General features: G+C 38.3%; 1 protein-coding gene across 7 annotated transcripts in view; it reads right to left on the bottom strand.

The window, feature by feature from the left end:
* The window catches only part of LMNTD1 (lamin tail domain containing 1), a 445763-nt gene that overhangs the window by 427862 nt on the left and 2324 nt on the right, over nt 1-15577 (bottom strand). For 3 of the 7 annotated variants that reach the window (XM_037845307.1, XM_037845302.1, XM_037845304.1), the window contains exon 2: nt 8091-8288. The exons of the other annotated variants lie outside the window; for them this stretch is intronic. The gene's annotated coding sequence lies outside the window, so the exon portion shown is untranslated. The remainder of the gene's footprint in view (nt 1-8090; nt 8289-15577) is intronic. 7 annotated transcript variants of the gene reach the window in all.

Genomic DNA, 15577 nt, shown 5'->3' with positions numbered 1-15577 from the left:
GTTGCTTGGGGTTTTCTATCGTGGTCTGTTCTCTTGTACGAAGGGGTGAGGTTCGGGTAGCCAGGAGGAAGAAGGGATAAAAAGTGACAAACAGTAGTAGAAGACTTCAATTATTTTTCATTCTCAAATATTCCATCCTTTTAATAACTGTCCTTGCTCAGGCTCAGGATGCTGAAAAACATATTAATTTGCTTTTCATTGGTGTAACAAGACTCACTCAAGCACCTCTTAGGGGCATAGTAAGTACTGAATTAGTACTGGAAAGTAGGTATGAAACAGAAAAGAACTCCATGATATTGTCCATGGTCTAGAAGGAGTATAATCCAGTACTTACAAATCTCTTCTAAGCCCATCATACCTCTCACTGCACCTACTCTTCTGCCTGTATTATTTCCACGTATACTACAAAATTTGAGGATCATCTGTAGCCTATTTTCTTACTTTTTTAGAACTTTGAATTTTAAGTATTCATGTTAGTTCTGCACTATTTCTAAAATACATCCTTGAGCTTTCACAATAAAATATTTATGTGCAAAGTAGTTTCTCCTCCAAATCACCACTTCTTTCCAACTCCAATCTACTAGAAATATAATCATTAACATTGCCTACTTTTGACTGATACTGCCTTTAGCCTCCACTGATTTCCTTTATCTATACAGCATTCAGGCTTGAGTATTCATCCTCAAGGTCTGGAATTTTAGCTCCCGTATTTTGTTTTGTCTTGCTTATTTTTTGGTTAAAATTCTTTTTTCTAATAACTCCTTTTCATTCCTTTATTTGTGCCTACATAAAATGGCCAGACAAGACTAGACCTCTTACCTAGTAAGACCTCCTCAATATGAAAATGATTGCTTTTTTATTACCAAAAAAAAAGAAGGGAGACTGACCCGCTTCTCCATCTTCGATTTAATTTCTGAAACTTGGATTCCAATAAACAGTGTTTCTGTTTCAACCATCACTTCCTGAGAGAATATCAGATGCTAAAATTAAAACATGAAGACAAAAAAATCTCTGCCCTGAGGAGAAGAAAAAGATTTCCTTTTCATGGTTCACTCTGTGAAACTACCCTGAAATGAAGTGATTATTGACTTCCGTCTAGAATCACTGGAGTATTGTGCAGTTTTTTCTTCACTTTGACATACTGTCATGACCCCTATTAGTTTGTGGCCTTCTCAGTTCTGAGTGTCAAGGGGCAAAAAAGTAGCATGAGGCTATTTTTTCCTATGGTATCAACTTTGTTCATTTGTTTGATATAGAGCTCTAATGACTAATAGACCTCACAGGATAAAGACTTTTTGGAAACTAATTGCTCAGAAGTTGATACATAAACTGAATCACAGAATAAAGTATAAAATATAAAAGAATTCTATTCACTGAAGATTATGTTCCTATTGCAAATCTATCTTAAGCCTTATCTAAAAGTTTTTATTTATTTATTTTTGGTTGAATTCTGATCTGCTGTTCAGTCATTATTAGAAACTAGAGCAAGCCTATTCTGATAAGCCTCTTCTCTTTCAGTACTGCTAATTATTCTAATTTATGATTCATATTCAGAAAGGTAGAGCTGGAAGAAACATTTGAGGAAATTTCGTAGGCTATTGCTACAGGAACAATGCATCCCCACCTGGAAATGCTGCCCTCCTGGAATAAACACAGTCTTGTGGGGCATATACAGGGAACAGTAATAGAGGAAAGAGGACCACATTAGCCAGCCAGATCCACTAAACAATGCTGAGGAACTAGAGAAAGGACAGCAAACTAACCCCAAAGCAAATAGAAGGAAACAAATAACCAAGATTAGAACAGAAATGAATGAAGTCGAGAACAGGAAAATAATAAAGAGAATCAACAAAACCAGAAATTGGTTCTTTGAGAAAATCAATAAAACTGATGGACCCTAAGCTAGGCCAACCAAAAAAAAAAGAGCGGATGCAAATAAACACAATCAGAAATGGGAACATGGACATAACTACCAATCCTGCAAAAATAAAGGAGATAATAAGAGGATACTACAAACAAGTATATGCTAATAAACTAGACAACTCAGACAAAATGGACAACTTCCATTGACTCGAGAAGAAACAGATGATTTCAACAAACCAATCACAAGTAAAGAGACTGAGTCAGTCATCAAAAAGCTCCCCAAAAAGAAAAGCCCAGGACAAGATGGCTTCACATATGAATTCTACCAAGCATTCAAGAAAGAATTAATACCAATCCTGCAAACTCTTCAAAAAAAAAAACTGAAGAGGAGGGAAAGCTACCTAACTCATTCTATGAAGTCAACATCAGACTAATACCAAAGTCAGACAAAGACACTACAAAAAAAGAAAATTATAGATCAATCTCTTTAATGAATATAGATGCAAAAATCCTCAATAAAATACTTGCAAATAGAATCCAGCAGCATATTAAAAGAATTACACACCATGACCAAGTGGGATTTATTCCAGGTAAGAAAGTTTGGTTCAACATAAGAAAATCAATTAATGTAATACACCACATCAATAAATCAAAGCAGAATAACCACATGATCATCTTGATCAATGCAGAAAAGGCATTTGACAAAATTCAACATCCTTTCTTGAAGAAAACCCTTCAAAAAATAGGAATAGAAGGGAACTTTCTCAATTTGATAACGGTAATATATGAAAAACCCACAGCTAACATCATACTCAATGGGGAAAACTGAAAGCTTTCCCTCTAAGATCAGGAATAAGACACGGATGCCCAATGTCACCATTGTTATTCAATATTGTGCTGGGAGGTCTAGCTAGAGCAATTAGGCAAGAAAAAGAAATAAAAGGCATCCAAATTGGAGAGGAAGAAGTAAAACTTTCACTGTTTGCAGATGACATGATTCTATATGTAGAAAATCCAGAAAAATCTACAGCAAAGCTGTCAGAGCTAATCAATGAATACAGCAAAGTGGCAGGCTATAAGATAAACATACAAAAATCTGTACTGTTCTTATACACAAGTAATGTGCAACAAGAGGAAGAAATCAAGAAAAAAATTCTATTTACAATAGCAACCAAAAGAATCAAATATTTAGGAATAAACTTAACGAATGCCACAAAAGACCTATACAAAGAAAACTACAACAAACTGCTAAAAGAAATTGAACAGGACCTAAAAAAATGGAAGAACATACCGTATTCATGGATTGGAAGAATAAATATAATTAAGATGTCAACTCTACCTAAACAGATTTATAGATTCAATGCAATACCAATTAAAATCCCAACAACTTACTTTGCAGAAATAGAAAAACCAATAACCAAATTTATTTGGAAGGGCAAGGTGTCCCGAATACCCAAAAATATCTTGAGAAAGAGGAATGAACTGGGAGGTCTCACACTACCTGACTTTGAAGCATACTTCAAAGCTACACTGGTTAAAACAGTATGGGGCTGGCATAAAGATAAATATACCAACCAATGGAATTGAATTGAGTGTTCAGAAATAGACCCTCTCATCTACGGAAAACTAATTAGTCAAGTCAAAGCAACTGGGACAGAGCAGCCTCTTCAATAAATGGTGTTTGGAGGACTGGATGTACATATACAAAACAATGAAAGAGGACTCCTCTCTCACACCTTATACAAAAATTAACTTGAAATGGATAAAAGACCTAAACATTAGCACTAAGACCATAAGGCTTTTAGAAGAAAATGTAGGAAAATATCTTAAAGATCTTGTGATAGGAAGTGGTTTCCTAGACCTTACACCCAAAGTGCAAGCAATGAAAGAAAAAATAGATAAATGGGATTTCCTCAAAATTAAACACTTTTGTACATCAAAGGACTTTGTCAGAAAAGTAAAAAGGCAGCCTATGCAATGGGAGACAATATTTGGAAATCGCATATCAGATAAGGGTTTAATATCTAGAATATATTAAAAAATCCTACAACTCAACAATGGAAAGACAAACAACCCAATTTAACAAATGGGCAAAAGACATGGATAGACACTTTTCAGAAGAGGAAATACAAATGGCTCAAAAACATATGAAAAGATGCTCAACTTCACTGGCTATTAGGGAAATGCAAATCAAAACCATAATGAGATATCATCTCACACCTACTAGAATGGCCATTATCAATAAAACAGAAAATAGAAGTACTGGAGAGGATGTGGAGAAAGAGGCATACTTATTCACTGTTGGTGGGAATGTAGAATGGTGCAGCCACTCTGGAAAGCAGTGTGATAGTTCCTCAGGAAACTAAGGATAGAGTTGCCATATGATCCAGCAAATAGACATCTGTAAACTGATGTTTATAGCAGCATTATTCTCAATTGCAAAGAGATGGAAACAGCCCAAATGTCCATCAATGGAATAGTAGATAAACAAACTATGGTATATATACACGATGGAATATTACAGAGCTGTAAGACAGAACAAAGTCACAGAGCATATAATAAAATGGATGAAACTTGAGGATGTTATGTTGAGTGAAGTTAGCCAGAAAAAAAAGGACAAATACTGTATGGTCTCACTAATATGAACCAACATTAATGAGCAAATTTTGAGAGTCAAAAGCTGAGAACACAGGTTGTCAGCAGATAGAAAGAAGGTGGAGATCGGGCACTTGATACTGAAAGAGCATAGAATGTTCAACAGGATTGATTGTATAGATCCAGAAATGAATAGCATAATACTGTGTGATGGTAGCACAATATTGTAAGTACACTGAACAAAGATGTCTGTAAGTAAAGCTGAAAGAGGAGGGCTAGGGGCAAGTATGACACCAGAAGGAAAGACAGATGATAAAGACGGGGACCATCTTTATTCAAAAAATAACTTAGTAAAACCTCGAGTGGTCAATGATGGTGACTAAATGTACAAATATTAAAATGCTGTTACATGTGGGAGAACAAATGAATGTCAACCTTGAAAGGTGTTGAAAAAGGGATGGTATTGGGGAAAAATATAATCAAAGCAAACTGGAGTATATGGTTAACAGTAACATTGTAACATGCTTCCATTAAATGTGGCAAAGGCAATATACCAAAGCTGAATGTCTATGAGAGGGGAATATAAGGGAGGGGTATGGGATTCTTGGTAGTGGTCTTTGTTGTCTGATCTCATTATTGTATTGTATGGTATTTTAATTTTTTTTATTGTTTTTATTACCTAAAAAATTTTTTTTGAAGTAATGAATATGTTCAAGTGCTGACTGTGGTGATGAATGCATAAGTAAATGATGATAACGTGAACGATTGTATACTTTGGATGTTTGTATGGTATGGGAATGTATCTTTATAAAATTGCAGGGAAAAATATAAACAGAGGGATTCAAGTGCTGGAGAAAACATGGAGAAAGGGATGTACCTATTTACTTTTGGTTAGGAATTAGCCTATCAAGAGGACAGCTGGTTCCACAAGAAGCTAAGTATGTGGGAGCCACAAGGTCCTGCAACCTCATTTCAGGGTATATATTTGGAAGATCTGAGAGCAGGGACATGAATGAACATTTGCACTTTTGTGTTTATGGCAGCAATATTCACAATTTGCAACAGATGGGGGTGGCCTAACAGTACACCGACTGATGAACAGAAAGGTGAACTGTGGTATATGCATAAAATAGGACATTGAGCAGCTGCAAGAAGAAATGAAGCTGTGAGGCACACAACTAGGTGAATGGATCTTGAAGGCAGCATTTTGAGTGAAGTACACCAGAAACAAAAAGACAAACATTATAAAGCCTCACTAATATGGACTAACTATAATATGTCTACTCTGAGAATTGAATCTTAGAGCTCAGCTTATCAAGGGAATGGTTATTGTAATGGTCCCTAGACTGCAAGCTCTTCCAGCAGTCATATCTATTCCTGAGTTGTAATGGTTATCTCTAAATTCTGAAATGCTGAGCTCTTTGTGTATAACCTTTGTGTATATACTTCAGGTATCTGTGTGACACGTGAGGCTCAGAGCTAGAGCTTGGCAGCTATGAATGTCAGTATTTTCTCACACAGCAACTGTTAAAAAAGCTGAAAAAGAGTTCAGACCTTAATTAGAGTTATGAATGAAGCAGATCTGGTTAGGACTAAGGGAAATCAGACCAAAGGATAAAGGACAATATTGACTGTTTTTTAAAACTTCAATTTCTGTGTGAGACCAAGGGAAGAGATGTTTATTTGGTGCAGGATCCGTATTTTCTGTAGCACACTAAATAAGTTAACTTTTATGGTCAGTTCATTCAAACACCATAATTACATGGAACTTTGAAGAGGAAGTGAGATCTGGCAGGTTTGTACAGGTTAGTATGAAATTTGGATAGATCCCGAAGTAATTTGGGCAGAGAATGAGGATATATTTGCAGGGAATCCTGGGGAACCGGGGAAGAATGTGGAAATGTTGGACTTCCCTATCTGGGTTGTTACTGGTGTTCTCGCAAATGTTGAGGGCTGACAGTTTGGTAGATGAGCCCTTGATCTTGGGGCATGCCCTTGTGAAGTTTGTTGCTGCAAAGAAGAGGCTGAGCCTACTTATAATTGTGCCTAAAAGTCTCCCCCAGAGAGCCTCTTTGTTGCTCAGATATGGCCTATCACTCTCTCTAAGCCCACATGGCAGGTGAACTCACTGCCCTCCCATCTATATGGGAATTGATAACCAGAGGTATAAATCTCCCTGGCAACCTGAGACATGAATCCGGGGGATAAGCCTGGACATGACACCGTGGGATTTAGAAAATTTTGTTGACCAAAAGGGGGAAGTGAAATGAAACAAAATAAAGTTTCAGTGGCTGAGAGATTTCAAATGGAGTTGAGAGGTCACTCTGCAGAGCATTCTTATGTGCTATATAGATATCCCTTTTCAGTTTTTAGTGTATTGTAATAGCTAGAAGGAAATACTTGAAACTGCTAAACTGCAACCCAGTAGCCTTGATTCTTGAAGACAATTGCATAACTATGTAGCTTACATGATGTGACTGTGTGATTGTGAAAACCTCGTGGCTAACACTCCCTTTGTCCAGTGTATGGACAGCTGAGTAGAAAAATGGGGACAAATACTAAATGAAAAATAGGGGGGGATGGGGAGGATGGAATGTTTTGGGTGTTCTTTTCTACTTTTATTTTTATTTTTTATTTTTTTGGAGTAAGAGAAATGTTCAAAAGTTGATTCTGGTGATGAATGAACAGCTATATTATGGTACTGCGAATAGCTGATTGTACACCGTGGATGATTGTAGGGTATCTGAATATATTTCAATAAAACCGTATTGGAAAAAAAAAAAAAAAAAACTTAGTGAATCTTTTATAGAATCCCAGGTAGGGACCTAGGTATTTGGGGACTACTTTTGGTAAGGGCATGGCATACTGTGGCCAATTGGGATGTCTAGCTGGAGCTTGCTAAGAGAAACCTCCAGGATAGCTGCTTGACTCTATTTCGGATCTCTTGGACACTTTGACATCAGCTTGTTACCTTTCTTTCTTCCCCCTTTTGGTCCAGTAGGCATTTTCAATCTCTTGCTGCCAGGGCCAGGCTCATTCCTGGGAGTCTTGTCCCACGTCACCAGGGAGGTTCATTCCCCTGGGAGTCATGTCTCTTGTGGAGAGGGGGGAGGAGAGTGGAAGGGGTGTTAATGTATTTATTTGCCGAGTTTCCCCTTTTTTCCTGCAGATAAGAAAACTCAGTCAAGAGAACTTAAATCACTTTCCCATGGTCATCCAGGTACTAAGAAGCATAGCCAGGACTTGAACATGGAACTGTCTTGGTAACTTCCAAATATCTCCAAGAAAAGGGCCTTGGAGTTCTGTTATAAAGAGTTGCCTCACTGGCCATGCAAGTCAGAAGGTTGGGACCTCCAAAGAGTTGAAGGGCAGTAGTAGGAAGAGAAGGGTCTTTCCTGAAGGCAGCAGGAAATGGACAATGTCAACATCATCGTTCTAACCAGCTCACCTTTTTCCCACTGTGCCACATGGCGCCCATGTGGGCTGCATTGCCAGAACCACTCCTCCACCCTCCTTATTTGCATACAGTATCAATTAACTTCTCTTTTCCTAGAGTAAAAGAAATTAGGATTTTATTCCCTTCCATTAGGGACTACAGTAGCCAGGATCTTGCCACACCTGCCCTGACCTACCCATTCTCAGTTGCCAACAAATTTTCCATCAGTCTGACATGGTGTTTGCAGCAGAAGGTCTGGGAATGGTGAAGAGCCAGGGCAGGGAGAAGGAACATCCCTGAAGTTGCTGGAGGTAAACCATCCACAGCTTTGTCCCACTTCTGTACCAGTTCTGGTGCACTCTGTTCACCTCCTTCACTCCCTCTGGGTGCTTCCCTGAAATGCAGATGAATCAACAACAAGGCCTTTTTTTTTTTTTTCCCCCTCCAAAGACCTACCAGAAGCTCCTATACTGGACTTAGCTTATGGGATGAAATTTTTAAAAGGAAAGGGAATACATGGGAAGGATTTTTACTCTACTTCCCTACCACCAAGCCATCATATTTAACTGTCACACTATTAAAAAGTATCACAGAAGCTGAAGTTGAATGTTTGCAATATAAAAAGTGGCAGAAAAGCTGTTTGAAGAAAGAGAACTACAGTTCCAAAGGAGGCCAAGGAAGATAGAAATCTTGATGGGAGCAAAGGGTATTCGCTGATGAAAGTGAGGAAAGATAAACAGACAAGTGCATTTCTAGGCCCAGTGGAAGAAAGGAAATGAGGAGATTGGCAATGGTCCTCAGGCATACATAACAAGTCCTAGCCTTTATGACTCCTTAGACTTAACACCAGGGTCCCTTTTTCCCATCCAAGACTCTCCAGATCTACCCTAAAATTTCCTAACCTCCTCAGTTCCTTCCCTTCTAACTGCCTTTGCCTTAGCGTCAGAAGCCACCACCTGCTGCCACTTCTTGGCACAAAGGGTAGATGAGGGAAGAGGGAGTCCACAAGTCCACTGCTAGAAGAGGTGATTATTTGTAGCATCCCTTATTATACTTTGAACATAGTTTCCTTTGGAACCACGGTATTTATGTTTGGCCTTTTCAGTACTTTTAGTAATATGCTTCAGTTGTTATGGAATAATTAAGGTTTGGAATGGGGCTCTAACCCATATATGACAGTGATTCCCTGTGTAGGGATGCTGTCGGTGCCCTGCCTACATCCCCTTCTGGGGCTGGTGCACATACCCCGAGGAGCTGTGAGCATTAGCTGATAACCAGGCAGCTGATAACCTCCTGGAGAACTGCCCTCATCCTTGGGGGAACATAAGCTCCCTTGCCTAGGGGTCACCACCAATCCACAAAAAGCCTGCCTCTTTGCCTCAAGGGAACCATCTCTATGATGCAATTGCTGCTCCACAGTTCCCTACAGGATCCAGGATCTGGTTGAACTGGTGTCTAGCTGAGACCACATCCTTGTCTAGCTTTATTCCTCCTACTGTAAGCTTCCTCCCTCACTCCCCTTTTCCTGAGAACACTCCCTCCATAAGTCACTTGCACAAGAATCCCTGTTTCAGGCTCCACTTGCAGGTAACCTGATCTAAGGCACATGTTTATTTTGTATAATATATAAATAATATAAACAATTAAGAGGCCCTTTATACTATCTGTTGGTCTTTTATTGTTACCAGAGCAGTCATATCCACCTCCAGGGAGACCAGGGTTGAGATGAGAAGCAACTCGACAGGACCCTCAAACCAAACTTGGTTACACAACCTAATGCTATTTATAAGGCGCCTGGGCCTACTCCTAATACCTGCTCTCTTGCTGACAGTAACAAATCACTTTCTATCAAATCAGAAATGAAGATTTATTCATATTCTAAGGTAATTTTTTCTCACTACAGAATATGAAAAATTATTAGACTTATTAAAATGATCAGCTATGTAGCATTTATTATTAACCAACACATTTGTTCCAATTCTTAAAATGTGGTTAAATGACTAGTTATTTTGTAAGAATTATTCTTGCTAAGATAGTATATATCTTAGAATTTCTATTAGAAATTCTAAATGCCTTCTTTCTGTGACTGTAAACTCTGCTACTGAAGATGGTTGGGTCCCTGATAAGGAGGCTCTGGTTAATCTAGCGGCTTATAAAACAGATCAGATTTCCAGTGTGCATTTAATAAAAATATAATTAAATACATGAATGCAAAGCAAAACATAATTTAATCTTTCTGCTATGATTCAGAAGTCACATCAGTGTCATCATTACAAATCTCAATGATAGTATTGCAAAAGTGTAGAGAGATTGGTGAGTGCCATTCAGGTTGAAAGAATGCCAGATCAGATTTTAAAGCATGTATTTGCAAAACATCTGGCACCTCATTCACTGTTTTCCTTCAATATACTTTTCTGAGAATAAGCTTTTATAGTGCCTACCCCTCCCCACATTAACTTCAGCTGATTAAATCTATTCTTATAGCCTACAATAAAATAACTATGACTTTTAAATTTTCATGGGATTATCCTCTCAAATAACTTCCACCTAAATAAGAACCCCATCTTAATTTAAATCCTATTTCTGAATATATTTGAGTGTATTCTTTTAGCATAACTTCTTGTAGTTCTCATTTATAGTTCATGTTTTCTTTTCTTTCCATACTGTACTTAATTTAACAAAATATTATTGATCACCACCCCCCCATCAGATTATTGGAGGGACTTTCAAGTGGTTGCTTTTGAGTTGGAATTAAACATTTTATTTTTTCTTAAGAAGAAGAAACTATCATCAAGTTAAAAGTTCTTATAGGTCTGAGAACTGTTGGCTGTTTTTAAAGTCTTTTTTTTTTTTACACTGGTTAAACAAATCACACATCTCTGCAGTGTTTCAGTATGTGTATAAGATTTTCATTTAGCAATAGGTAAGAAAGAATACCATATTTACTAGTTTAACAGACACATATACTGAAGAGGAGAAATGATATTTTCTTTTCCCTCCAATCTTATCAGTAACACGGAAATAAATGGAGAGATAAGCTGAAGAACTCTAAATGACCCCATTTGTAAAAATTTAAAAAGTGATTAAACATTACAATGAATAGAATTTTACAGGGGAAATATATATCATTATATTTTCTTCTCAAAAATAGGAAGAAAATTATGAGGGTAAATATTATTATTATAATGGTTCCCTTAGTCAGTACTTCTTCAAGGTCTTAGTTTCCATGATTTCCTATGTCTATTATCACATCATCCTTGTCTAATCAAAAAGCTGTGGATTTTTGCATGTGTGTTTGTTTTCAAGTTTAAGTCTGACATCTATCTTTCAAGATGCACCAGTTTTACCATGTGCAAAAAATGATGTGAAATATCAGTGTTATACTCTTTCCTCTGCAATGCTCCTCTTTTCCAGCCTAGCAAACAGCTATTCAACTTTAAAGCCCAGGCCAAATGTCTCCTTTTCTATGAAGCATTCCTCAACCCCCTTTTCCCCAGTCAAAACTCATCCTTTTCTTAAATATGCACTCATAGAATTTTATATTTACCTCTTTTATTAGACCTCTTATGTCACCATATTTTTTTTTGTTTATCACTTGGCAACTGTGTTTCGCTATCAGTAAGAGACCCGCTATTTTCCTCTCATAAAAGAAATTCAAAAGTAGGCAGTTAGGGTTCTTATAATGGCTCCTTTCATTTTTCTGCTCTGTCTTCCTGAGTGTATGACTTCTGGCTGCCCTGATGTCACAAAACTGCTGCAGTAGCTTCAGCTATCACACCCATGTTCCAGGCAAGACGAGGGCTTGACTCAGCCCTGTCACTCCACCATCACACACAAATAAGGAATTTTCCTGGAAGTTCATCACACCAAATTCCATCCACGTACTACCGGCCTTACTTAATCACCCCTATCTGCAAGGAAGGCTGTGAAATGAAATTCTTCCACTAGGCACAAAATCAGGTTTCTGTTACTAAAAAGGGGAGGGGGGGGACAAAGGGAATGGGAAAGGCAAGTAGCATCACCTGCCTCAATTTCTTTTCTAGCATATGTTTCCTTATCTGGACTGTCAGCTCCTGAAAAGCTAAGATTATGTCATATTCATTTCTGTAATCCCAGAACCTACCACAGTGCCATAGTACCCACTCAAATGACGCTATTATTTGAAAGAATAATGGAAATCTCAGCTGTTGTAAGTGAGGAAGAAGATCAAAGATGGATGTAACAAGTAAGTGAGAGTGAGGGACATTTGTTTATTCCATTTATATTTCTATTTATTCATTCATTCATTTAACTGTCATTTCAACTAATGTTCACTGCTCCCAGTCTAAGCCAGGCCCTGCGTTGGGCACTGGGATACAGCAATGACTACAACATAGTCTCTGGCTTTAAAAAAGGGATGGGAGTGAGGCTGGGGGAGCATAGTGAGGGATCCACAAGTAAATAAACAATTTCAGGGCAATGTGATAAGTGTAATGAGAAGGGGTCCTGAATCACCATTTGAGAGATCAGGGAGTTGCAAGTAGTTTATTATAGATGAAACACAGATCGGGGGAAGACGTAGGGAGAGAGGAGGAGAAATAGGTAATCAGAGGCTAGATAATAAAAACTGTTACAAGCCATACTAAGAAGTCCATAATTTATTCTTGCCAGCACCTTATACCTGTTTGTCATGTCAAAATTTTGGTTTCTTTGGCCCCCAGATATTTCCTCATGAAGGCATTTCCCAGAACTTTGCCCTTGATGAATTCTGACCCAGGGGTGATCACTCTCTGGATACAAGATTCTTGGCTAGTCTAAACTGTGGCTGCAACTGATTTCCAAGGACCTTATCTGAGCATGGATCCCAGCACCCCATCTTACAGCATGGTGTTCCTTGATGGACCAGTTTGTGAAATGCTAGTGTAGACAGACGTTTCTCAGACTTGGTTATATGACTCCACTGTCCACTGGACATCATAAAAAAGTTGCCAGGGATTTCCAGAGAAAGGGACTTATTCCTAGGAACTATAGTTATAAAGCAGTGTTTTGTTTGTTTTTGTCTTTCTTTCTTTCTTTTCTTTTTTCTTGTTTTTTTTTTTTTTTTTTTTAGTGTATTGACATTTTGGGTTACAGTTACATGGGTCACTGGATAGATATAGGTTTAGCTGAGATAACAATCACTGACTAAACAACCTTATGGTCTATGGTCAAATCAGTTATCTCAGTGATGATTTGACAAGTAATGAGGATATTTGTCATCTCCTCCTGCAAGTAGCTAGATTCATCTCAAACAGTTCATAACATACATGGCTAGAAATGTATATACATCAGTTTCCTTTCTCTTTGCTTATCACAGAGAAAGGGGTATCCCTCTAACTGTGATCCTGAGTATGTCTCTTTCCCTCTCCAATGAAACCAAACTACATCTTACTTGGCCTCTCTGCAATAAAAACAATAAGCATTATTTCCTGAGCACGTACTCTGTACTGGAAGCTTGATGTATATAGTCATTGTCTTGTTTATTCACTGTAATAACCCTAAGAAGCTCAGGCAGGTCAAGCAAGACCCAAGTCTGTCCACCTCAGAAGTCCCTTGCTCTTTCCCTGAGCCATGAGGCCATCAATTGTTCCATTCTTGGAATTCTTTCCTTTTCCGTCTTTCAAGACACTTTTTCCAGGTTCCAACTACCTCTCTGGTCTGTGCATCCTAGGATTTTACGATTGAGCATCAACTTGTATACTGTGAGCAAGCAATCTCATTTTCCCTGTGGTGTCAAGCCTTATTCACATGACAGCACTAGCCTCTTCCCTTTCCCGAGCTAACTGCAGAAACTTAGAAACCAGTCTAGACTCTTCCTCCTTCTTCCATACTGAACACATTTGTTCTGATGTTCTATTTTGTAGTAGGCTGCAAAATGGCCCCCAAAGATGTCCATGTCCTAATCTCCAGAACCTGTGAATATGTTAATTTACATGGCAATAGGGATTTTACAGATGTGATTAGAGATGAGATTATTCTGGATTATCTGGGTGCACAAAAGGGATGCAAGATGGTCAGAATCTGAGGTGTGATGATGGAAGCAGAGGTCAGATTTAGCAACAGAGATCTGAAGATGTTATACTGCTGGCCTTGATGGAGGAAGAGGCCAAGGACCAAGGAGTTCAGGTGGCCTCTAAAAGCTAGAAAAGGCAAGTTGATAGATTGAATCATGTCCCCTATAAAGACTTCAAGTCTTAAGCCCTGGTCCTGTGGGTGTGAACTCACTTGTAAATGGGATCTTCAAAGATCCTAATAAAATGAGACCAAACTGAAACAGGGTGAACCTTAATCCTGTAAGACGAGAGTCCTTATAAATAAAGGAAATTTGGACATGGCTCAGAAGCCACAGATGACAGAAAAAAGCAGACGGTCATGTGACAGAGGCACAGATTGATTGCCAGTAAGCTACTACCAGAATGCTACAGACTTCAGAGAAGGCAGGTCCTGCTGGTACCTTGATTTCTGACTTCTAGCCTCCAAGCTATGACCCAATAAATTTCTGTTGTTTAAGCCAACCAATCTGTTGTATTTTATTATGGCAGTCCTGGAAAACTAAGACAGCAAGGAAACGGATTCTACCCTAGAGGCTCTAGAAGGTACACTGCCCTGCTAGTGGCTTCATTTTAGGACTTCTGGCCTCTAGAATTGTAAGAAAATAAATTAGTGTTGATTAAAGTCACTAAATTTTTGGTAATTTGTTACAGCAGCAATAGGAAACCAATACATTCTTTCTAAAACATCTCCTGGTCTGTTCTCCCCTGTTCATTCCTACCGCTCTTCAATAAGTCTCTCTCTGGTTCTCTCCTCTTTGAATCCGTCCTAAGTTGTTTTCTCACAAATAAAAACTAATTATGTCACAGGGTTTGAAGTGCAGAAATACTCACCAACTGAAGCTACATTATTTTCTGGGAATATAATTAGAAGCCAGAAGTAAATCCTGTTCACAAATCCAGTCAAGGACATTTGCTGTGATCTCAGGAGGGCTTAACAGGGATGTAATTATAGCTAAGAAAGCTTAAAACAAATTGTGCTACACTCCAAAGAATGCATTAACCAAATGTGACTGAGATGGAAAAAAAAACTTTCTGGGTTTATCCAGCACTGGATGGGGTAGTATATTCACTGACTTTGGCAGCCATCAATGAGGCACACTCAGGTTTGGGAGTGGGGATACCTCACCAGGTACCTGGATCCTGGGAAGGGGTTCTCATAAATAGCAGACATGGTTATTCAATCATAGTAAATTAAATCCTGATTTAAATGCTGGTCATGTGAGAGTTGGTTGTCATGATTCAGTCAACTTGTTCATCCCGGATGAGTGAAAAAATTAAGGTCCTGACCCTTCAGGTGACCAGTAACTAGGTAACTGTTAATTACAGTAACTAGATAACTAATTCTGCTAATTGGTAAGTTCCTGAATCTGGTTTAACCATAGCCACACTCCCGCTATCATCCCTGTTTAAACGTTTTCACAAAAGAGAAAAGACTGTCACAGAAAAGAGAGGAAAACTCTAAGGAGTAAGGAGAGATCAACATTGGCAAATGCCACAAAGAGCTCAAGAGGAGGATTAAATTTTTCCATTAGATTTGGCAATTAGGCAGTGACTGATGTTGTTCAGGGGAGTGAAGATAGATTGTGAAAAGTTGACAAGGGAATGAGAGATT

The sequence above is a fragment of the Choloepus didactylus genome, chromosome 8 (assembly GCF_015220235.1).
Source record: "Choloepus didactylus isolate mChoDid1 chromosome 8, mChoDid1.pri, whole genome shotgun sequence".
NCBI lineage: Eukaryota > Metazoa > Chordata > Mammalia > Pilosa > Megalonychidae > Choloepus > Choloepus didactylus.
Note: the sequence above shows the minus strand (reverse complement) of the source record. Positions and strands in the feature narration are given on the sequence as shown.